General features: G+C 48.7%; 2 long non-coding RNA genes across 2 annotated transcripts; one reads left to right on the top strand and one right to left on the bottom strand.

The window, feature by feature from the left end:
• Positions 1-248: 248 nt before the first annotated feature.
• LOC138924339 (uncharacterized) lies at positions 249-8268 on the bottom strand. Its single transcript, XR_011439357.1, has 3 exons — positions 8056-8268; positions 1268-1456; positions 249-458 (listed from the first exon to the last, which is right to left on the bottom strand). It is a non-coding gene; the product is annotated as an uncharacterized lncRNA (long non-coding RNA).
• Positions 8269-11026: 2758 nt separating this feature from the next.
• Positions 11027-20269, top strand: LOC138924338 (uncharacterized). Its single transcript, XR_011439356.1, has 3 exons — positions 11027-11169; positions 12032-12167; positions 18210-20269. It is a non-coding gene; the product is annotated as an uncharacterized lncRNA (long non-coding RNA).
• The last annotated feature ends 2747 nt before the right edge of the window (positions 20270-23016 follow it).

The raw sequence follows: 23016 nt of genomic DNA, 5'->3' as shown, positions 1-23016 counted from the left end.
TAATACTTGTGTGAAAATATATTTACAAATATTATATAAATGTACATGCTGAATATGCATAGACTCTCTCAGAAGAGATGCAGAAGTATCCAGGAACAGTGGTTGTCTCTTGGGAGGGATCTGGGGCTTGGAGGGGCCAGGAATAGAAGAGATTTCTCTTCACTCTATGTCTTTTTACATCGTTTGAATTTTATATGTTCTATGCATTTATTATCTATTCAAAAACAAATACAATACATACAATGGAATAATATTTGCCTTAAAAGGGAATGATATTCTTTTTTATTTTTAAGATTTTATTTTTTTTGCTTTTTCTCCCCAAAGCCCCCCAGTACATAGTTGTATATTCTTCATTGTGGGTCCTTCTCGTTGTGGCACGTGGGACGCTGCCTCAGCGTGGTTTGATGAGCAGTGCCATGTCCGCGCCCAGGATTCGAACCAACGAAACACCGGGCCGCCTGCAGTGGAGCACGCGAACTTAACCACTCGGCCACGGGGCCAGCCCCCAGGAATAATATTCTGATACATGCTATAACATGGATGAGCCTCGAAAACATTATGCCAAGTAAAATAAACCGGACACAAAAGGACAAATATTATATTCCACTTAAAAGAAGTACCTAGAATAGGCCAATTCATAGGAACAGAAAATAGAATGATGGTTTCCAGGTCTGAGGGGAGGTGGGTGAGGAGTTAGTGTTTCACAGATGCAGAGTGTCAGTTGGGGAAGATGAAAAAGTTCTGGAGACGGACGGTGGTGATGGTCGCACAACATTGTGAATGTCCTTAATGCCACTGAACTTTACCACAATAAAAATAAATATATGACATAATCTATTTTAAAATATACATTAGACAATTTCGTTGTCTAATGATAGTAAGTATTTTAGGCTTTGCAGGCCATATACAGTCTCTGCTGCAGACAACTACTCCCCGGGAGAGCAGCGGCTATTGACAACATGTAAATGAATGGGTGTGGCTATGCTACACAAAGAACAGGCAGAGGCCGGCCGGGCTTGGCCCACTGGCTGTCGTTTGCCAGCCTCTGCTCTATGGCTCTCAGTTCCCTCATTTGTAAGATGGGGACAATAACTGTACCTACTTCATAGGGTTGTGCGGGAATTAAATGGGGTAACGTGTCACGTATTTTGCTCATTGCCTTACACATAACAAGCAGCCAACAAATGTCAGTTATTATTTTTGCTAGGATAGGTGAGGTAGCCACAGAGGATGCAGAAGGAGGAGGTCATATTTATTTAACGCTTACTGTGCACACTGTAGGCCGAGTCTCAAAGGGACGGGACTTCACTTTGTTGTTCTTATTAGTTACTTAATAAAAATAACTCATGCTGGCATAGAGCTTTCTGCATTTGGTCCATTAGCTCATTTCATCTTCATGATTACTCTCCGGGATAAATTTTCCAGATCAGGAAGCCAGGCCTCCAAGTTCACGCTGCTGGGGAGAGCAGAGGCAAGGTTTGAATCTTCAGCCATCTTATTCCAAAACCTGTGTTCTCAACCAGGGGTCGAACTGCCCACCCCTTCTCCACCTAGTCCCCATGCTTGCCCTGGGAGGTTTGGAAATGTCTAAGGGTATTTAAGGGGGGATGTTAAAGCATGGGGAGGACTACTGGAGTCTACTGGCCAGGATCCAGGAGTGCTAAGTGTTCTGCAGTGGGCAGGACAGCCCTGTGAAACGAAGAATTATGCACTCCCAAGTGCCAGTTGTGCCCCGTGGAGGAACTCTACTCCACACCATGCCACCCAGACCGGCTTACAGTTGTGTGGGGAGGTGGGTTCACCGAGAGCACAGAGTGATTAGCGCCCGCACAGGGAGAAGGGGTGGGCGGCAAGGGGACAGCGGGGGTGTGTTCCAATCTGCTGGGAGTGGAAGGAACAGGTGGTGCAAGTTGTTAAATTGTAAGCTCAGTGGATTCTCTAAGTTTCCCTCTAAATTTGCATGAAAGAAGCAGTGTGGTATACTGTAGTAGAAAGAGTACTTAGTTGTCAGGGGCTGAAAGCATTGACTTGACCACTGACCAGCTGTGCAACTAGGGCAACCGAATTGACCTCTCTGGGCTTTGATATCCTCAGAGTGAAATGAGGATAATGACACACGTCTGTCCCCTTGCAGAGTTTGGGAGAGGATTCAATGAACAACAGAGTGGAAGTACATAGCTCTGTGCAAAGGGAAGGCATTTTATTAAGGGAATCGTAAAGCAATTGTTAACAAAATAAAGCTCTTCCTTTTTAAATCTTGAATTTGGCTTCCAAAGGCCATGTGGAGGTTTATCTAACAGCCCAAGTGCAGGCCTGCCACCAGCTGCCTCTCCTGCCCAACAAATTGAGATTTAGCTTTGATCGCATCTCCTGCAAAACCAGCCAGCATGAAAAATGAGCCCAGGAAAGAGGAACTGAGCTTCCTGTTGGCCGTAACTCCTCAGAATAGTGGAGAAGCTGTCCATACCCAGCCAGATGTTGAGCCAGACAAGGGACTGGAACAGCTTGATGGAGTGACCTGCCAGTCAGGCCCCACAAGCTGTTTCCTCGCCACCCCTCCCCCCCCAGAGGAGAGGGGTTAATAGTTCTTTTGGTCAAAATATCAAGTTGGAATTAATCTATAGAAATGTCAAGCCTGCTCTGTAAGCAAAACTGAGGCAGTTTATGATTGCAGAAAACCTCTGTGCATGACAAGGGGCAGCCATTTTGTCTCCCGAGCTCTCATGTCTGTTTTTCTACCCAGCTCCCAGACGGACTCCTACCTCTTGAGATCTAGCTAACTGTGGTTCTAGCTCCACAACCGCACGCCTCCTGAAGCCTACCCCACGCTCTGGGGGGAAGCTCTGGGAGCTGAATCTCAGGGCCTTGCCTCCTGATGCCTGCTTCCCTTTTGTTTTTTGTCAATCCAGCTGAGAAACTTGGCCTTTCTCTACTTCCAAAACAAAACCAGAAAAACAGTGTCAGAAGGATCCCAAAGAGAGAAGAATTTGAGGACATTTTCCCTGTGCCAACACAGCAGTCAACATTGTTTTGCAGAAAAAACAGGTTTTGGAGTCAAACTTCTTGGTTGGAACCCAAGCTCCCTCATTTACTAATGGGGTATCCTCAGGAAGTAACTTAACCACTGGCTTCAGTATTTTCATCTATAAAATGGAGTTGCTAATTTCTACATTAAAGGGTTCTTGTGAGGACTAAATTAGATTAGCCATATCAATGGCAAGCACATCATATGTGCTTATTTAAGTTAGAATTCTTTTGTCTACAAATTGGCTTAAATAGAAGGAATGTGTAGGTTGGCGAAACTGCAAAGTCTGGCAATTGGTCAGGCTTCAGGTAGAGTTTGATCAGGGCCCTGGATCTGTCTCTTTGCATTCCCTGGGCTCTGCTCTCATCTGTGTAATTTCCTTTTCCATGCAGCTTCCCTCATAGTTACAAAATGACTACAGCTATTCTGGGTCTCATATCTACCTTCTTTATCATCCAGAAGAAGAAAGCTCCTTTTTCTTTGCTGAATGAAGGAAAGTCCTGGGTTTCGCTCTGATTATAACATTTAAGGTCAAGTACCAAACCAGTCATTGTAACTGGGGGCTATGCCATGCCCTGACTGGTTTAGGCCTAGGTGGCAAATGGATGGGATTACACTCAGTATCCTGAGGTACCCCAAGGTCTAGGCTCATCCACATGGGATCCTGTCTTCTTCATATTTGTGTCACCAGAGGCTGGCACAATGTTTGACACACGAGGAGATGCTCAGTAAGAGCTGTTGAATGGATGATGATAGTCGTATGAGGATTCTAAAATCTAAGGAGAGAGTAGGTTTGCAGTGCAACATCTAATCATCCTCTGACTCAGTTGCCCAGTTAGTGGTAATTCCTCAGGTACTCTCTTCAATGAAATCCCAAATTACAAATGTTGACCTTTACCTTTTCCCAGAGAACAGCTTGTTCTTCCAGTAATACCAGTAAAAGCCTAAATAACCACCCTTGCCAGGGCCTCATGAGTAGTCTGAAGGCTACCCCATGCTGTCTTTACACAGCTCACTTTAGCAGGGAACATGAAAATCAAAAATCCAGTTCCATTTTTAATCATTGGATCCAATAAAGAATATTAAATTTGTCTTTAAATAGCTTTTTTTTTTGTTTTGTTTAATGGAAATCGAGGTTTGAAAGGGCAGGGTTTTTTAAAAAAAATTTTTTATCAGAGCATTATGGGCTGAACCTGAGGGACATTCTTTGCAGCTCGCACAGAGATGCTGGCAGGGCAAGGGCACAGAGTCTAGAGGAGCAGAGCCACAGTGCCCAGGCCCTGGGGTGTGACAGAGAAGGTGGAATAGTCACTCCCACCCTTCAGAGATCCCCTCATCCTGGGCCCAGCTGAGCACCCAGCGTGGGAGATGAGGTGAGGGGCCTGAGCCAGCTCACACCGCATTTAGCCTGGGCTGCCTCTGAACCTCCACTGCCAAGACCAAGGACTAGCATGCGCAGTCAACAGCACGTGTGCTGGGGGTAGGGTGCTCCAACAAGTTACTGTGATATATCCATATTCTTTACCAGAGACCCAAGGCCCACCCCTTGTCATTCTATTCGCCTTTAGAATGCATGAGGAGCCCCATTCCTTGAACCAGATGATTTCCTGCCTTTGCTTGGCTACTCTGGCCCCCGGGCCTGCCTTCCCCCTTTCTCTTCCTCCCAAAGTCCTCCTCATCTTCCAGGCTCAGTTTCCACGCTGCCTCCTGCAGGGCGCCTCCCTGTGGAGTCAGTGGGCGATGGCTTCATCCTGCTGCTGCCTCCCTTTGCTGGTGTCTCTATTTCAGAATGGTTTTCATTTTGCCCAGGGTAGTGAGGAGGAAAAGTGGACGGCCAACATATACTAAACATTTACATTTGCACCAGGCACTGGTCGGGTGTATTCACATGCAGGATCTCATTTAATCCACACAACCAGGAGAGGTGGTCTTACACCCGTTTCACAGTCAGGAACCTGCGGTTCAGAAAGGAGGAGTAATTTGCCCAAGCAAGTGGCAGAGCAGCTTCCATTCTGCATTTTTCTGACCCCAAGTCCAATGCAGTTTCTCCTCTACCTCCCTGTGCAAGGTACCCCCCGGGTGGGTGAAACCTCCAGAAACACATCTGTTCTGTTTTATTTAAAAGGCCCTTGAGTCCAAAATTGACTGGCAGCACACATGCCTGTGATCATTAATTCATGTACGTCCTCCCTCCCCATGCCTGTTGTGAATCACGGCCCCACGCCCAGAAGTAGCAGGTCTGCATCATTTCCTGAATGTCACCAAACACATCTGTCACTCCTAGAGCTTCCCAAACACCATCCCGGGTGCACCCAAGGAAGCTCTGAGCCAGATGGCCAGGGAGCCCCACTGTGAAATCCCATTACTGCTTTCAGCTAATCGGCTTCAAAGCATGAAAAGTAATTATGGAAGGGGCCATACACACGTGTCCCCACGGCGGCATGGGAAGTACACCATCCGGACAGGTTCTGAGAGCTTCCTCCTTCTTCCCTCCCCACCAGGAACTCACCACTTTCTAAATCTCTTCCCTCCCTCCTGTGGCCTAGGCCGCCTTGCTGAGATGGAAGGATGGCTCAGTGAAACATTTTTATTCAGACATATAGATACTTGTGATGGGAGCAAGTTTTGAGATGTTAAGTCATGTTTTTCTCTCCTGCTGTCCTTCCCCCTCCTTCCAGCTGGGGGCTAGCTCTGGGCCTCACTGCTCCTGGCGGAAGGATATGGCAGAGTGGAAGCAGGGCCATGGGAACGACAGAGGGAGGGTGCCTAACCCTCTTGCAACCATTTCCTGCCACCACCATCATCAGAAGGATCAGCTCCCTGGCATGTCTAGGGCCACCATGGGCCACCACAGAATAGAAATGGTGGACAGAAAAGATGGATGTCTCAGTGGCAACCTGGGTGAAGGATGACTGAGGACAAGAGGTCCCCTGATACCCAAACCCCCGACTTTGCATAAGACCACAGAACAGATGCACAGCTGACTGCCCAGGAAAGGAGATGTTGTTTTAGAAACTCAAAGGTTGCATTTAAGAAGATAAAGGCAGGGCCGGCTCTGTGGCATGGTGGGCGGTTAAGTTCCGCACTCCCACTTTGGCCTCCGGGTTTCCCCGGGTTGATCCCCAGCCCAGACCTACGCATCACTTATGAAGCCATGCTGTGGCAGGCGTCCCACATAGAAAATGGAGGAAGATGGGCACTGATGTTAGCTCAGGGCCAGTCTTTCTCAGCAAAAAGAGGAGGATTGGCGGTGGATGTTAGCTCAGGGCTAATCTTCCTCAAAAAAAAGAAGACAAAGGCCAGTGGTATTTCTTGTGCACCTGAGTCCTGGACTAGGAATCAAGGTCCTATGGAGGGAGCAACCATTCTCTCTGACCTCCGCAGCAGCCCCCATTTCACAGATAGGTCAGAGGCCACAGAGAGGTAATGGGGAAGAAGGAGAAGCAGATACCTAGACTCTGAGGCTGGGCTTGGACCAGACCAAGGACCCACACCTCCATCCAGCTCCCCAAGAGGCTGCCATTGGCTGGGGCCAGAGCTGGAGGAGTGGACACACAGTTACACTCTCCCAGGGTTGCTGCCCCATTGCTGGAACCTTCCCTATGGAGGGGCTTTTTGTGCCAGGTGCATCAACCTCCACTGGGCCTGGTAGCTCTGGCCCTGGTTAGAATCCTGCAGTTGTCACAGAGGCCTAAAATGTTTATGCCCACTTTCCAGTGGGTGCAAGAGAGATGGGAGAAGAGGCAGGAACCCAGCCAGTGGGGAATCTGAGGGAGTGTGAGGGACCTGGGAGGGGTGAGAGGAGAGCCTCTGTTGATCACCGGCTGCCCCAGCTGGCAGGTCAGAACCCAATTTAAATTTTCTCTTTGAATGGGGCCACCCATTCAGAAGACCCCAGGGCTGGGGGAGACAGAGCTGCAGTCCAAACAAGTGGTTTCTGAGGTGCCTCCCACTGCAGAAGGGCTTACAAAGTGGTTAAGGCAACCCACAAAACAGGAAACCCAATATTTAGCTAATGCAACACTGAACAAACCTGCTAAATATGCCTGCCCCTGAATAATTCAAATGGAGCCGGGCCAATGCATTATTTTTTATAAAAATACACGAATCTCACTGCAAAAGCACTGAAGCGTAACATCAGTCGTCAGCGGTGGCTTCTTGGGGATGCAGAGGAAGGGTTAACGCAACATATCACATGACAAAACATGCCCAAATCTCCCCAAATCCTTCTCTCCACAAGCCCAGTCCTTCCAGTAGTTGCCCAAACCTCCGTTCCTCTTTTCTCTTGCTCCCTGCAAAATCCTAAGCTGTGCCCTGTCTTTCTTTACTCTGCCCTCCCCTTCTCGGCCCCCTGGGGAGCTTCCTTGATTTCCCAGAGCAGCCCCCCTCCCCCAGGGCTTTCCCATCTTTCCTCAAATGGATCAATTCGGCCTCTCTCAGCTTCTCCAACTCTGCATCTCAGCCTTTCTCCCTTCATTGCACAATAATTTCCAGGAGGCTGAGAGCCCACAAACAAGGGACTCTCTCTTTAGAGAAGGGGGGGGAGAGGCGACTACAAATATTTGGTTATAATTTTCTTCCCTGACACACCTGTTTACATGGGCAGCGCTGAGCCCTGCCCAGTCCTGGAAATATCTCAGGACCCAGCTCCCATGAGCACTGGGGCAAGTGGGGCCCAGAGAGCCTTTAATGAGGACCTCCATATCCCACTCCACAGCCACCCGTGTCCTGACCTCTGAGACTCCATGTCCCCCTGGCCTCTCCTGCTGCCCTGCCCTGTCCTGCCTCAGCCCACCCAGGAAGGCCACTGCTGGAGGCCCCCAGGAAGCTCACGCTTGAGCAGGCCTTACAATGGGGCCTGGCAGGTCCAAACTTTGGAGTCTTGCTGGGGTTTTGGACCAGCCAGGAAGCTGATGTGGACAGGGCTGGCTCAGGGCCAAATGATGGGCCAGGCAGGCCAGGTCTGAGCCCTCAGCAGTGCCCCCTCCCCACTCTTGGCTTCCTTCTGGCATCCAGCCCCCAGGTCCCACCTTGCACTCGGCCAGGTCTGTGGACGTCCACTACCGTGCTAGAGGATCAGAGCTGCAGAGGGCCCTGGCGATTGTTAGATGAGTCCAGCTCCTATGCCTCATCATGGAGATGTTGAAGCCCAGAGTCAGGGACTCTCACAAGGTCACATACTGCTGACAGAAGGAGCTGGAACCTAGGTCTCCTGACTTCCAGACTAGTGTTTTCACCTCAACACAAAGAGATTACATAATTTCTAAGCTGTGGAGGAGGGTGGAGGTTGGGTGTTTTTGAAATGAACGAAATTGAAAATGTAAATTGTGGGTTCTCTTATGGTTGTTTGTATTTTAAGTGGAACTCAAAGATCAACTTCTTGATTTACAGGCAAACCCATCGAGACAGAAAGCAGATGGTGGTAGCCAGTGCCTAGGGGATGTGAGGGAATGGGGAACCACTGCTTCATGGGCATGTGGTTTCTGAATGTTCTGGAACTAGATAGTGGTGATGGTTGCACAACACTGCGACTGTACTTCATGCCACTGCACTGGATGCTTTAAAATGGCTAAAATGGTCAGTTTTATGTTGTATGTATTTTACTACAATTAAAAGTCTGCTTGACTCGAATAAATAAAACTTGTTGTGAGGAAAGGCCAGGAGTTTGTTTTGCTGTTTCTCCTTCTCTCCCCATCCTGGGAGCACTCCCAAGCTACGGGGACCGACTCGGGCTACAGAAAGACCAAGAGTCTGTTCAAGCATAATGTGCTCAAAACAAAATGACGAAAGGAGTTGCTCCTGAAAATCCATCCGGGAACAGGGCAGGGAGCACAGCTCACACCAGGGGAGGGGCGCGTGAGTCCTGACAGCTGGCTTACCCAACTATGGCTACTAGCTCATCGCAGAGTAAATGAGAAAAAGCAAAGCCTTTCTCACAGCTCTGAGGGAGGTGCCAGACCATGGGGCAGGCTGGGGGCTCCAGGCCACCCTCTACTCCCACTACCCCCACTACCCCCACTGGCCACTGTACTTGCCAGCCACACCCTCTCTCTCTTCGCCACCAAGCATTGTCCCTCCCCTCCTTGAAAGCACTGCTTCCAGCCTGCCCCCTCCTTTCTCACCCAGCCCACTTTCTATGTTTTCACCTCTCTTATCAGAAAAACACTAGGGCCATGAAGATTTGCTCACATTTACCTGCTTTCTGTAAAGCTTTTCACATCAGACCATTCACCCACAGGTTTAGTCAACTCATTTAAATGGTAAATCTGTGTGTGTGTGTGTGTGTGTGTGTGTGTGTGCGCGCGCGCGCGCGTGAGTGTGCGCATGTGTGCGTGTGTGTGAGTGTGCGTGTGTGTGAGAGTGTGTGTGTGAGTGTGTGTCTGGGGGAGATGTGCTTCTCTTTTTTAGTCCCCTCACTGAACTCCCCACAGTGCCCAGACCGTGTCCTGCACACAGTCAGTCCTCTGGCAGGAGGCTGTTACTCAACCTGGTGTGGGGGCTCTGACCCCCTCCCCTAGGGCTGGGGGCTGGCGGCACCCACTGGAGGTGGGAGGGGGCTCCAAGGCGGGCAGAGGCCTCTGGTCACCTCCAGAGCCAACCTCAGGGAAGCTTTGAAAATACCCCATAGAAAGGACTCCCTTAGATGTCATTTTCTTCAATTCCATTTGTGGAGAGGAGGACATAGTGTGTGCGAAGTTTAATTCTTCCACATCAGCCATCAGCTTCGGAGGTCCAGGCCCCGAAGTCCTGGGTAGTGCAGGAACAGGGAGGCTGGGCGTCCGCTTCACCCCTGGGGCTGCTATTGGCTTTGCCAAGGCCTGGCCTCACAGGAACTGACCACCCAGAGGCGTTTTCTCCCTGAGACTCAGAGACACACACAACGCCTGGTTGGGGGTGGGTGGAGTGGGGGTCTGAGGCCCAGAGAGGGGAGGGAACTCCTTCAGTGCCAGGCCCCCCAAGGGACCTCAGGCACGAGCCCCCTTGCAGCACCAATTCAAGGCAGTGCCGAGTCGCTGCCCCTCCACTTCCCTAAGGTGTCTCTAGTGGGGCAGGAGTCAAGGTCAAGGGATTGTTTAGCCAGCAACACTTAGTTCTGGAGATGGCGTATTAGTTTTCTGTGGCTGCTGTAACAAGCTACAACAAAAGGGGGTCCTCAAACACGAAACATTTGCTCATAGTTCTAGAGGTCAGAAGTCTGGAATCAAGGTGTCTATATTTCCTTCTGTGAGATAATAGAAAAAATATGTATTGGTCTCTGCCCTCAGCTCCTGACACAAGGTTCCTGAAACCCTTGTAAATTCCTAAGTGATAAGAGCACTAGGAGCATCTTTTGTTCTAGTATTTGGTCTTTGACCCCAGTTCCTGAAACCCTTGTAATTTCCTGGGTGATAGGAGTGCCTTGTTCTTTTTTTTTTTTAATTTAATTATTTATTTATTTATTTTTTTTTTTTTGAGGAAGATTAGCCCTGGGCTAACATCTGCTGCCAATCCTCCTCTTTTTGCTGAGGAAGACTGGCCCTGAGCTAACATCCGTGCCCATCTTCCTCTACTTTATATGTGGGACGCCTATCACAGCATGGCTTGCCGAGTGGTGCCATGTTCGCACCGGGGATCCAAACCAGCGAACCCTGGGCTGCCGAAGCGGAATGTGCAAACTTAACCACTGTGCCATTGGGCCGGCCCCAGTGCCTTTGTTCTAATGAGATGACTCTGGGTGGGCTCCTAGATGGCTCCTGGATGGGAGCCGGTCTCCAGGAAGACCAAGCCATGATTTGATCTTGGGGTTTTCAGCCCTGCTCCCTATTCTCTTGAGAAGGGAGAAGGGCTGGAAATGGAGTTAATGATGGATTGTGTCTATGTGATGAAGTCTCCATAAAAATCCCAACAGTACAGGTTTTGGAGAGCTTCTGGGTTGGTGAACACATGGAGGTGCTGGGAGAGGGCATGCCTGGACAGGGCGTGGAAATTCCATGCCCTTCCCACATACCTTGCCCTGTGCATCCACGTACTGAGAGGATGACTCACCCCAACTCAGCAGCGACAGAAGCTCCTATACTCAGGACCTTCCCAGACTTCCCCCAAGTGTCTCTTCATCTGGTTGTTCATCTGTATCCTTTATCATATCCTGTCATAAACTGGTCAAGGTAAGTAAATGTTTCCCTGAGTTCTGTTAGCGGCTCTAGCAAATAATCGAATCCAAGGCTGAGGAGGTCATGGGAACCTTTGATTTGTAGACGAGTCCAACGGAGGAAGTTGTGGGTCACCTGGGGACCTGCTACTCGTGATTGGCATCTGAAGTTGGGGAGGGGGACAGTCCTGTGGGCCTGAGCCCTTAACCTGTGGGATCTGACACTATATCCAGGTAGACATTGTCAGAAGTGAGTTAAATTGCAGGACGCCCAGCTGGTGTCACAAAGAATTGCTTGGTGTGGGAAAAAAGCCCACACATTTGATGATCAGGAGTGAAGTGTTCCGTGTGAAAGTAAAGGTGACACACAGGAAAGAAAGATACAGGAGGAGGAAAGACTGAGTTTTTACTAACACACCTCTGAAGAATTCCAGCTCCTGGTGGCTCCATGCCTTCCTTGGCTTGCCGCTTCAGTCTCCCTTTCCATCTTCACGTGGTCTTCTCTGTGTCTTCTCCTCTTCTGTTTCTTATAAGGACACTTGTCATTGGATTTAGGGCCCACCTGGATAATCTAGATTGAGCTCACCTGGAGATCCTTAATTATATTTACAAAGACCCCCTTTTTCCAAATAAGGTCGCATTCAGAGGTTCTGGGGGTTAAGATGTGGACATATCTTTTGGGGAGCCACCATTCAACCCACTATGTATGTCACTGGGCTGCCCCACTCCCCCAAATGCCAGTCAAACCCTGTTGTTTGTTTACTCTTTGTGGTAATGATAGCAATGGGAATGCTAATAGGTAGCATTTACTGAAGGCTTAACCAAGTGCCAGGCACCATGCGAAGCCCTTAACATCTATTAACTCATTTATTTGTCAGCCCAACCCTTTGAGGTGGGTCCTGTTATCTCCAAATTATAGATGAGAAGACTGAGGGTCAGAAAGGAGCTGTTGCTTGGAACAGGTTAACACAGAACTCAACCCCAGGACCAAACCCAGAGGGGACTTAGGAAAAGGTAAGAGACAGACGGGTTATGCCCATCTCCCCCAACCCCCGGCACCCCCAGGGGCTGGAGAGGGGGAGGAGCCAAGCAAGGTGATGGAGGAACTCTGGCAGGCTCTGCTCTGCCCCTTCCAGCCATATTACCCCAGGCAGGGGCCTGGCCACTCAGAGCCTCAGTCAAGTGAGGTGTGCAGTGGACTCTTCCTGGCTCAGCCAGCCGTGGCTTGAGGACACATTAGGATCGCTTAGGAGCTTTTAAAAACCCTGATGTCCAGGCCACACTGCAGCCAGCTACAGCAGACTCTGAGGGTAGGATCCAGGCATGGGTGGCTCTTAAAGCTCCCCAGGTGATTCCACCTTGCAGCCCAGGTTGAGAACTGCTGCTCCGTTCTCAATTCTCTCGTTCGCTGTGTCCAGCCGGGAAGCCAAGGCTCTGCACCCTTGTCCTCAGGAGTTCCTGGATAGCTGAGACACTCGTCTGACTGGGTACAGGCGAGGGACACCTGAGGGCAGCAGTATGGGTTTGGGTGGGGCAAGAGAATGGGAAACAGGTCCTTTAGAGTGGGGATGGACGCCTGCCAGAGTCTTTGGATGGACGTGAGCTGAGTCTTTACAGGCCTTCTGGGCCTAGTCCCAGGGAGGAAAGGCCTGTAGGGCTCATGCATGACAAGCTCAGGGTATTAGAGAGTAGGGCAGGACACAGGGACTCCCACCTCTAGGCTGTGACCTCTAGGCTGAAGGGCCAGCAGGAAACAGATGGAGGATTAATGCCAATTGGGACCAGCTCTGGCTGGGCCTGATCAATCAGGACCACAGGCACACCTGTGGGATCCTTGCCCAGCCTGTCCATCACAGCTCTAACAGCTTGGGGAGCTGAGGCCAGAAAGAGCTGGCACTGGGAATCTCTGTCAGGACTGGGGAGATTGTGTGGCTGCCTCAGCTGAGGCGACTCTCAGACCGCTCAGGCTGCTGGAGCCAGTCAAAACCTGGAATTTCTTCCTGGGATGGCAGAAAGCAACCAAGAAGAAACAGGGAGGAAAATCCAAGGTTCCCACTTATTTAAGAATGAGGAAGCGTGACCCTTCTTTGACCATTTGGGAACTAGCTTTTAAGCCTAGGTTAAGAATACCTCTTGATTCCAAAAAAGAAAAAAAAGTCACTGTGGTTGGATTCCACCCAGCCTTCTAGACCCAATCTCGCCTCCTCCAGGGAGTCCTTGCTGTCTGTGTCAGTCCTTTCTTGGTCTCTCTGACCTGCCTCCTTCTGTCTCTGTGTGTCTACCTCTCATGGGCTCTTTTTCTTTTCTTTCTCTCTCTCTTTCATGTATGTGTGTCTGTGTGTGTGTACATGCATGTACTTCTGTCTGTCTGAGTCTCTCCTCTGCCCTCTACCCCTTAGAAAGCTCATTTTGCAGATGCTATTTTGTAGTGAAATTTTGGCTTCAGCCCCTCTTTCTTTCTCTGTCTCTCTTTCTGTCTCTTTCTTTCAGGTTCCCTAAGTCTGTCTGTATCTCTTTCTCACTGTCTTGCTCTGTCTATATGTCTCTCCCTATCTGTTTCTCTCTCTGGTGTTTCTCTCTCTTTCTCGCCATCACTCTCTGACTCTCTCTTACTTTATCTTTATCTCCCTGTTGTCTCCCTCTTTCTTTCCCATTATATGAGTTTCCTGACTCTGTTTTTTCTTTTTTTCTGCTTTATCTCCCCAAACCCCCCCGTACATAGTTGTATATCTTAGTTGTGGGTCCCTCTAGTCGTGGTATTTTTTTTTCTGACTCTGTTTTTTCTAATAGACGATGACAGTCATAGAAGCAAGAATGTTAGTGCTAGAGAGAGAGAGGGGAAAGGGGGGAGACAGAGACAGAACTCACTCAAATCCACTCCTAGAAAAGCTGACAACTGTGTGGGGACCAGAGGCCTGGACCCTGGATGCCCAGGCTGGGCTTTTTCCCTGGCACTAAACTGCCACCATCACTGGCTGTCAGGATTGTTAATGCCCAGCTGGCTGGCAGAGGTCAGGTGCCAGGCACAGAACTCCCTGGGGTGGGCCACAGAAGGGCCCAGCCCCAGACAGGACCCTGCCCTCTCGACCAGAGTCACAGCTCTCCAGGCCCACAGCTCGGCCTTCCAAGTCTTGTTTCTGGGAAGCCAGATTGAATTAGCTGCTGGGTCCATCTGGCCAGCCCTTGGCCTAATAGCATTTGGCAGCTCATGCCTCAATGCCAACCCCAGCCTCCGCGGCCTCACGGCCAGAAATCCAATTTGCCACAGCTTAATTGAGCCCTGGACTCCGGGGGCATCGGCCCGCAGGCCCTCCCGCCCAGCCAGCAGCAGATTTCCCGGTGATTAGGAGGAGGAGGAAAAAACAGCAGGAGCCAAGTTAATTTCAATTACCCTCATTTTCTCCTTGGAGTAGCACACACCTCTCCCTCAGTGCGCCTCTGTGTCAGCTGCAGTGGACGCTGATAAGTATTAAGTATTTGGAGCGCTCTGGGTGCCACAGACACCTTGCATTTATCTGCTGACTGTTCAGAGAGCAGATTGTGCCCCCCACCTGTTGGCCTGCAGAGTTTAGTCATATTCTACGGAGCCCAGAGAAGCAAGCTCAGAGATGCTGTCAATGCCCAAATTGCCATAGACCTGAGTATCCCATGGTCACTGGCTCCAGTCTGCTTCTGGGGGAATCAAAGACTGGGATCCCCTAAGGTTTTATGACTCTGGTAAGAATCACCCCTCTTCTCTCCACTCTCCCACCATCCTCCTGGGAGCTCAGCTAGGGCAGCCACCTCTGCTGAGATGGCAGTTTGATAGCTGTGGTCTCCTGGGGAGGGACTAGCTAAGTAGGAGGCAGCCACCTTTCTTATGCCTGGAGATGCAAGGTCCAGACTGTGTCCAGAGCTGCACCCTGTCCAGACTCAAAATGATACCGGCATCAGTCCTTAGGGATGATCAAGTCCAACACTGAGGCCCAGAGGCTGGAGGCCACTTGTTCAAGATCACGCAGCAAGGCAATGGAGAGCAGGATTCAGTCATATAACCCTCAGTCTGGGGGCCTATTCTCCAAGCTGGAGCCTTCTCCATCTGACTGGGGAAATAGACACTCCTGAGTGGGTTCCCCACCCCTAAGCATGCTCACTCACCAATCTCTCAGAGGGGTGGGGCCTAATGAGGGGCAAGTTCTGTGTCGGGCCAAGTCCACGTATCCTGGCATTCGGCTGGATTCATGAATTCATGAGCTACAAGGAACCTCCACGTGTAGTTGTGGAGCCTCAGCTTCCACACAGACGCCCCCCATCTGCCAGGGTGGCCCACCCAGCTTAGCACCATGGCAAACCCCAGGAGCTTGAATCAGGAGTTGTGGAGACAGTCCCAAAAGTGCTGCTTGGCCTCAAGCCACGGAGAGAGGGAGATGCCTTTAGGGTTGCAGCCTGAGGGCCCAAATCCCAGAGTTGTCTGGGTCTCCCGGCACCACAGCCTTTGCAGGACCCGAATCCCCCAGGAGGTCTTCAGAACTCCCCCTCCTCCTTCTAGCCTCCTAGAACTGCCGTGGTGGTGGAGCAGGATGATGTCCTGGGCCCTGCATCCTGGGGACGGGGAAGCCTCAGGGACTCAGGAAAGCAGCTTGAGGGAAGAGGGCTCCATTAGGATCTGGTCCAAGGCTGGGAAAAGGAAGAAGTGACCTGAAAATAAGCTGAGGATGGGAGGAGGAGATGACCGGCACTTGTGCCATTGAGGTCACTTGATTTCTTCCCAGTGTGAGCACTGGCAGGAGGCTGAGGGAATGTAGTGAAATCTGTCCTGTGTTTGAACCTGCCAGAACTGGCCTAGGCCTGGCTTCTTTAAGGCTGCCCCTGGTCTTGACAATGGGCCAGGGAGCCTCAGATCTTCACCCCCACCCACAGCTGGTCTCCTGACAGCCACCTCTGAGAGGCCAAGGGCCACCATCCTTCCCTCAGGAAGGAAGGCAAGCCCCAGGTTGCTGTGAGGCCCTGGCCCTCTCATCTCATTCCTGATGAACCCTGGCACAACAGACCACCCTTTATATCCTCTCCCTCATTCAAGTGATGGATCAGTGACCAAAAGTTCTAAATCCACAACAGCAAAGAGGACGGAAAGGGGCCAGTAGTAGACAAGTGATCTCAAAACAGTTCTGGAAGATAGGAAGGAGGTAGAGACCTTTGGGATGGAATACAGAGAGCAGAAGCCCAGAAAACATGCAGAGGGACTGGAGCCAAGGGGGCTCACCTGTCTGCCACGGGACCCTCAGAGAGCCTGGAGGCTTAGGGCAGGTATCACAGAGGGCAGAGTGAGAAGCGGGGCTGGAATAGGCAGAGCAATGAAGCTCTAAGTTTGGACAGTTAATGCCGCTTCCCCTGAGTCGTGAATGTACTGGGCACTTACCCCAAGGAAGAAAATCAGAGCTTCTTCTCTAATGATAACTGAATAAACTGCCTGGTGAGAGTGGGCACTGCTAGTGTGGTTATCAGCACTCCTGAATAAGCCATCCTTATTCTAGCACTTAGGGGCCTCCTGGTGTAATATCTGGTTCTCCGTCTATTCATGCTGAGCTCTGCCCACATGCACAGAACCCCAGGCCAGCCTGTTTAAAGACAAAAGGATGCCAGGTAGCCCCACACATTAGGCAAAAGGTTCCAACATGAAGGAGAAAGAGCAAAAGAAGCCCTCAGAGCAAATTCAGAGAATAAAAGATAATTTTAAAAAGAAAGAAAGGAAATTTGTATCCTCAGGAAATGAGGCATCTTAAAAGAAAAAAACAGGGCTATCTCTGATGGTCTAGCGGTTAAGTTCCACATGCTCCACTTCAGCAGCCCAGGATTCAGTTCCCGGGTGCAGAACACACCACTCATCTGTCAGTAACCATGCTGTGGCAGTGGCTCACACAGAACTAGAAGGACTTACATCTAGAATATACAACTATGTACTGGGGCTTTGGGGAGGGAAAATAAAAGAAAGAGGAAGATTGGCAACAGATGATAGCTCAGGGCAAATCTTATCCAGCAAAAAAAAAAAAAAAAAAAAAAAACCCAGAATGTTAAGAAAAAAGGAACAGTTAGAGAAAGAAATAATTTTTAAAACTGAGGTAAAATATACATAATATAAAATTTACCATTTTAACCATTTCTAAGTGTATGCAGCTCAGTGGCATTAGGTACTTTCACATTGTACTGCGACCATCACCACCATCCTTCTCCAGAAGGTTTCTCATCTTGCAAAATGTAACCATGTGTACCCATCAAACACAAACTCCCCACTCCTCCCTCCCCACAGCCCCTGGCAACCACCAGTCTACTTTCTATCTCTATGACCTGGACTATTCTAGGTACCTCATGTAACAGGAATCACACAGTATTTGTCCTTTTGTGACCTGTTTATTTCACTTAGCATAATGTCCTCAAGGTTCATTCGTTTGGTGTATGTCAGAATTTCCTTCCTTTTTAAGGCTGAATAATGTCGCATTGTGTATGGAAACAAACTAAGTGCCCATCAATGCATGAATGGATAAAGATGTGGTATATACATACCATGGCATACTACTCAGCCATAAAAAAAGATGAAGTCTTTCTATCTGCAACAATATGAATGGACCACAAGGGCATTATGCTAAGCAGTCAGTCAGATGGAGAAAGCCAGTACATAGTATGATTTCAGTCATGTGGAAGATAAAAACAACAGCAAACAAACACATAGATACAGAGATTAGATTGGTGGTTACTAGAGGGGAAGGGGGGACGGAGGAGGGCAAAAGGGGTAAAAGGGCACACGTGTACAGTGATGGATGGCAATTAGACTCTGGGTGGTAAAGACAATGTAGTCTACACAGAAATCAAAATATAATGATGTACACCTGAAATTTATATAATGTTATAAGCTAATAAAAATAAATATTCCTTTGCGTGTATATACCACATCCATCCATGGATACTTGGGCTGTTTCTACCTTTTGGCTATCGTAAATAATGTTGTTATGGACACAGGTATTCAAATATAAAAGAAATAACTTTTAAAAAAAAATTTGTTTTTCCTTCTTCTCTTCAAAGCCCCCCAGCATGTGACTGTATGTTTCAGTTGTGGGTCCTTCTAGTTGTGGCATGTGGGACGCCGCCTCAGTATGGCCTGATGAGAAGCGCCAGTTCTGCGCCCAGGATCCAAACCAGCAAAACCCTGGGCCACTGAAGCAGATCATGTGAACTTAACCACTCGGCCACGGGGCCGGCCCCAAGAAATAACTTTTGAAAATTTAAAACATGCTTGCCATAATAAAACTTGCAATAGATGGTTTGGAAAATAAACTTGGTGAAATCTCCAGAATGTGGAACAAAACGTCAAAAAGAAAAATATATGAGAGGAAAGAGGCTACTTAAAGAAATAATTCAAGAAGTTCAACATCCAAACAGTTGGCATTCTGGAAAGAGGAAAGAGAAAAACAAAGGCAAAGGAGTTATCAAAGAAAGAATCAAAGAGAATTTCCCAAGGGCATGGGCTGGCCATGTGGAGGCCCTACTGTATGTCATGTACCACGTGATACCGGGGCTGTAAGAGACACAGTCCTGCCACATGGTGCTGAGAGTCTTGGGAGACAGAGAGACAGAAACCAAGCAGTTGCACAAATTAATGTAAAATTGCAACGAGAATACACATCACAAAGAAGGCTATGGAAACTTAGGCCAGAGAAGGGTCTCTGAGACAGGGACATCTGAGGCCAGAAGTAATCAGGCAGGAGAGGGAGGGAGGAATGTTTGGGGCAAGCGGAACAGCATCTGCAAAGACAGTGTGGCCAGAGGGAGCATGATGAGCTTGAGGAGCTGAAAGAAGGCCTGTGAGCCTGGACTACCAAGAAGCTTCCTAGGTGTTGTGGTGGGTAAGGGGTTGGGCAGACCACACGGGGCTCTGAGGGCCCAAGAGCAGTAAGAAGCCAGGTCTTAGAAACCAAAGCAGGTCCCTAGGGAGAAAGGAAATGCTTTCTATTCCTTCTGGACACCAGGACCAAGAAACAAAGCACAAGTTAAACCCTCAGCAGCTACCTCTCCACTCTGGTACTTGGTGGGACATCCAGGTCCCCTGGAAGAAGCGAAATCCGGCCTGGCCCTGCAAACCACAAGGGGGTGCTGTGAGGCTCAAACCAGAGAAAGGCTAGCAACCTATCCCTTAGACAAAATCACAGGTACCCTTGTCCTAAAAGCTGGGATGGAGGACTGGTGACTGATGGGGTGAGCTGGAGGAGAGGTGCTCAGACTGGTGGATGCACATTTAGGCAGTTTCTACTTTCCATGCATGAGTGCCACTGCAATGCATACATATTTATGCATTCATTTTGCACATCTGATTATTTCTTTAGGATCAATTTCTAGAAATGGAATTTCTGGTGCAAACGGAAAGTTTTTAGGGCTTTCACCCTACAGCACAGTGGAACCAATTTACAGCCCCAGCAGCAGAATGTGAGTGTCTGTTTATTCAAACTCTTCCCCTGTCTGGCTGTTACTTAAAAAATATCTTTCTGATCTATGCCAGTTCAGCCGCAAAAAGAGGTACCTTGTGGTTTAAGTTGCATTACTTTTCTTTTCTTTTCTTTTCTTTTTTTTAGGAAGATTAGCCCTGAGCTAACATCCACTGCCAATCCTCCTCTTTTTGCTGAGGAAGATTGGCCCTGAGCTAACACCCGTGCCCATCTTCCTCTACTTTATATGTGGGACACCTGCCACAGCATGGCCTGATAAGTCCACACCTGAGATCACAGCCGGGGAACCCCAGGCCACCGAAGTAGAGCCCTCGAACTTCAATACGCCACTGGGTCTGCCCCAAAGTTGCATTTCTTTTGTTACTATTATTGTTACAAATGGCTTCACATGTTTACTGGTCATTTACACTTAGTTTTAAATCAGATGTCTGTTATGCTCCGTGCCTGTTCCTACTGGGGTGGTGTCTTTTTCCTATTGATTTGTAATGATATCAACACTTTTTCAGATATATATTGAATTGTCCTAATTTATCCTTTGCCTATTAATTTTATGATTTTTTTGATGCACAAAATCTTTTTGCTGTCATATTTTTCAATCTTTCCCTTATGGTTTCTACTTTTGATATTAAACTTAGAATGGCTTTCCCCACATGGACATTATATAAATATTTTCCTCTATTATCTTTTTGGTATCATTTATTATATTTAATTCTTTATCCCATTTGAAATTTACGTTAGTATGCGGTTTGGGGAAAGATCAAATTCTTAATTTTCTAAGCCATATTTATTCATTTCCTACCCATTTTGAAATGCCACATTTGTCATATTCTGAATATTTAAAGTACACTTCGGGGGGCCGGGCAGGTGGCACAGTGGTTAAGTGCACACGTTGCGCTTTGGCGGCCCAAGGTTTGCCAGTTCAGATCCCAGGTGCGGACATGGAACCGCTTGGCAAGCCATGCTGTGGTAGGTGTCCCATGTATAAAGTAGAGGAAGATGGGCACGGATGTTAGCTCAGGGCCAGTCTTCCTCAGCAAAAAGAGGAGGATTGGCAGCAGATATTAGTTCAGGGCTAATCTTCCTCAAAAAATAAAATAAAATAAAATAAAGTACAGCTGGGTCTTCAGGGCTCTCTATTACATTACATTAGTATATATCATAGCCCCTTACGTTATTTTTTTCTTTCAGTACTTATTTGACTATTCTCTCTCATTTACCAGTGTTGTTTAGAATTAATTTATCAAGTTCCCTACCACTCTCCTCCCAAGCAATTCCTTTAGGATTTTGATTCTAAATTTATAAATTAACTCGACGATAACTTCCCATTCAGAGATATTGTTCCCTCTCTGACTCAGACACCTCACATTAGAGCATATTTACCAGGAACCAAGGTCAAAGGCAGTATGTCCAGTGGGCTCCTGGCCAGGCCTTGAAAGGCCCATTAGGAGGAGGCCATCCCTCCATCTTCATTAACTCCTGTGCCCTGGGGGCCAGGCCAGAGTTCTGGGAAGTAGGAAGGGCCTTTCTACAGCTCTCCCCACATGCCACCTGCTCCCCACTCCGAGGATGGGCATGCTGGGGAGCAACTGCAGATTCATCGTACCCTGGCTCCCACCCTGGCACGGGCACCTGGAGTGAGAGTCATGGGCTCCCGGGAGGGGGAGGGAGCTTGCCTTCCAGCATCCTGTGGTCCTGATTAGGGGGTGGACTCCCCTGGGAAGGACAAGAATGCAGATGTCCTGATTCTCAGCTAACTCTCTCTATAGGATTGATGGGAGAGAGAGAGAGAGATTAAGAGAGGTTTCTAATGACAATTTACAAGAGTAGAAGAGAAAAACAAGGAGAGCACAAAAGAGATAAAGTGAGGATGAGCTGCTTTCCCCAAGAGATGTCATACCACAGCCTCCCAGACCTCAATGCCCCCATTTCCCTTCTCTCTGCTCACCCCACCCCACTCCCACTCCCACCTCCACTGCCCTGGATAAAATATAGCAGGTGGGCCAGCAGCATCCACATCACCTGGGAGCTTGTTAGACATTAGAAACTTAGACCCCACTTGGGTCCTGCTGAGTCAGAATCTGCATTTCAACAGAACCTCCAGGTGATTCACGTGCACAGCTAAAGTTTGAGAACTGCTTGAAAGGAGCCAGGGAGGGGAGATGCCAGGATCTGGAGACTCGCTGAGCTGAATGGAGCTCTCAGTAACAGCTGAGACAAGGACCTACCTGGCACCCTCTCTCCTGAGACAGGTCTGACCTCAGGATCAGCACCTGGGCCCAGGTCAAAGCTGAAAAGCAAAAGAACTAGTTTCAGCAGGAACCAGCCTATTTTCTGCATTGACAGCTGAGTGGAATGAGCGACAAGCTTGAGGTCAGTGTGACACACACTGGGGTTCCCATTTGTAGCGCTTCCCCTTACAGGGGCTGTGACCTGGGGCCCCTCTCTGGCTCTCTGTTGACTTCCCTGTGAAATGGCAATCACTATGCCACCTCATTGACTTGATTGGAGAGTGCTGTTGCCCCAGTAGGTGTTTATTACAAAGGATAATATCTTGAATTTCTACAATACTGCCAATAAGTGTTTTTCCAAGCCAGGAAGATATTATTATGTTTGCTTCAGTCCAGGATGAGTAGGAGCAAGTCACTAATTCATTCAACAAATATTTATTGAGCATCTACTCTCTGTCCAACACTGTGCTAGGTGCCGGTGGATATGGTGCTAACAAAACCTGTTTCTCCCAGAATTAGTTTCCTAGGGCCGTCATAACAAAGTACCACAAACTGGGTGTCTTAAAGCAATAGAAATTTATACTCTCCCAATTCTGGAGGCAAGGAGTCCAAAATCAAGCTGCGGGGAACACTGGTTCCTTCCTGAGTTTCTGGGGGAGAATCTGTCCCATGCCTCTCTCTTAGCTTCTGTGGTTGCTAGTCGCATTCCTTGGCTTGTGGCAGCCTAACTCCACTCTCTGCCTCTGTTACAACACGGCATTCTCCTTGTGTGTCTGTCTCTGCACCTTATTTCCCTCTTCTTATAAGGACACCAGTCATTGGATTAGGGTCCCCTTTAACTCAGTATGACCTCATCTCAATGAGATTATACGTACAAAGATCTCATTTCCAAAAAAGGTTGCATTCACAGGTTCTGGGTGGTGTCAAACATAAAGCCAAACACTAGTTAAAGTGGTAAGGGTAGACTTTACTCAGTAACAACCATTACAACAGGGAAAAGAGTTCACAAACTCAACTTGCATTTGTGCAGAGGTGACTGGGCATTTTAAAGGGAGAATAGGTGGGGCCGGCCCAGTGGTGTAGCAGTTAAGTTCACATGCTCTGCTTCTGGTCCAGGGTTTGTGGGTTTGGATCCCAGGCACGGATCTACACACTGCTCAT

The sequence above is a fragment of the Equus caballus genome, chromosome 1, assembly GCF_041296265.1.
Source record: "Equus caballus isolate H_3958 breed thoroughbred chromosome 1, TB-T2T, whole genome shotgun sequence".
NCBI classification, from domain to species: Eukaryota; Metazoa; Chordata; class Mammalia; order Perissodactyla; family Equidae; genus Equus; species Equus caballus.
This window is presented reverse-complemented; position numbering and strand designations above follow the sequence as displayed.